The following is a 2,230-nucleotide window of genomic DNA, read 5'->3' as shown; positions in this document are numbered from 1 at the left end:
AAATAAGATAAAATTTTAAACACTAAATACTACATACAATGGGCAGGATTGTTTGTTTGTTTTAAGAAGCATTTTATTCCTGTGCATTTAGTGTCCATTAGAAGCACAGTTATTGAAAGCATTATTATGACGACTCCAAGTCTCTCAAGTTTCTTAAAATAAAGTCAGTATTGTTTAAAAAGGCTTTCTTTTTTATTCAGTGCTTACTACCACTCTTCAAAGAAAATAAACAAAAGTCTGTATATAAAGAACATGTTAAAGAAATAAGCTATTGTATTTTGCTGTCACTTTTATTAAGGCTAAATTAAGATGAACTACCAGGAATAACATAAGAAAGTAATTCACATTATGAGTGAGTGATGTCTAAAAGCAAAGAAAAGCTGTAATCAAGTCTTCACTCTTTCTTTATCTACACCAAAGGTTCTGCCATGCTGGCTCTGGCTCCATTGCACATTGCTGTAATTCACAAAGTCTGGCATAATTCATTATCTTCTTTCAAAGAAAAGATCTTTTTATTCAGTGCTTCACAGACCTCCATGTGGGCCGAGCTTAGAAGGGTGCAGCTGGAGAGCTTTGATCATGGAAAACGTGTGTTCTCACCCACGCCTGTCTCCTAGGCACATACATTGCTTCAGCCCCTGAGCTCATGTCCTGACTTCTCCAAGCAAAGACAATGTCACTTTGTGCTCCATGAGGTGGCAGCTCGGGACAGATGCCTCCCTCTCTGTGTGCTCACAATATTCAACTTTTCTACTTTTTAAGCACTCAGAGAAAAGATGCTGCTCATTTGTTCAGCGTTGCTTCCTTCTCCTGAAATTATTCTTTATTGATAAATATCATGTCCTGCCACTTGTGTGGCTTCAAGTACTGAGAACTGGGACATCTGCCAACTGGTCCTGCACCTTCTCGCTTTGGAAGGACCTGAGGAAGGGGAAGGAGCAAGGTGTTCCTGCCACATCCACATGCATATACTGTTGCTAGTAGAAATGAGCAAGAACTTACTACTGAGGAAATTTGCCAGTACTTTCTTCAGGCTGCCTTCTTCAATTTGTGCCCCTAGGTTTGGCATTGGAATATCTATGGTGATGAAAATTATCAGAAATAGACATAGTCAAACATAGTCAGAAACAGACACAGTCAAAAGGAGAAGAAAGATGATTGGGAGGGTCAGAGAGAGAGAGACTTGAGTTGAAGTTCTGGCTTCACCATATGCTAGTCATGGGCTTGTCAGCAAGGGGCTTAAAACTCTATTTAAGTCTTCATCTGTAAAGTGGGATATGCCCCACAAACTATATAAAATGTAAGTCATATACCTCTGGTGTAGCTCTGTCTGCTGTATCTGTAGTCAGTAATACATATGTATATGCATATACATGTTTTTCATTAATGTATATATGTATATATGTATTTGTGTGTTTATTAATTGATTTTTATATAGATTTTTATTATAACCCCCTTTCCTAGGTTCCCAGTTCCTCTTAGTCCTTTACCAGTAGGGCTATTGGTATTCACTGTGGGGTAATTAGGGCTTCTGTCTCTGGAGGGAGCTCTGCCCCCTCTTCTGCAACAATTCCTGAGCCTTGGTGGGTGTATTAGCAGTTGCTGTTGACTTCTCTGTAGCCTCTATATTTCTGTTATGATGTGTTTAGGTTCACCACAGTGCTGGTTGATCTCCTGGTGGAGGCGGTTGTCTGGCTAGGACTGGGAGCAATCCTCCAGTCATTGCTTCCTCTGCAGTTTCCTCTGGACCTGGGCAAATGTGATAGAGATGGCACATCTTGTGGAGAGCTGTCACCCAGCTTTTCTTATGTTGATGGATTCTGGATCTCTCCAGTATTCTCTACCATCTGTAGAATAAAAGAAATTCCCTGACCAATTGGGAGCAGTTTTGATTAAAGGAGATATGCATAGGAACTTGAAAGACATTTTGATGGGGTTACACACAAGGCTTATAAAGGAAACACTGGAGGCTTCTCTCAGGCTTTTGTGATTTTCCTTACAATGAGTGCTGACTTGGTTCCCAGAACTATGTGTTCTCTCTCATTGAGTGGTCTTCGTGTCCAAGTGGAGGGCAGTTGCTTATTCACAGAGGATATGTGCTACTATTGCACCAGCACGTACTTCTTATCTGGCTGGTGGATTGTGCATCTTGCAGGGTCTCTGGCTTATGGATGTTATTGGTGACCATTATCACCCAGTAGCTTTCATCGCATTTTCCAGCACAGTGAAG

The sequence above is a fragment of the Jaculus jaculus genome, chromosome 14 (genome assembly GCF_020740685.1).
Source record: "Jaculus jaculus isolate mJacJac1 chromosome 14, mJacJac1.mat.Y.cur, whole genome shotgun sequence".
NCBI classification, from domain to species: domain Eukaryota; kingdom Metazoa; phylum Chordata; class Mammalia; order Rodentia; family Dipodidae; genus Jaculus; species Jaculus jaculus.
The sequence above is the reverse complement of the archived record's forward strand: the minus strand, read 5'-3'. Positions refer to the sequence as shown.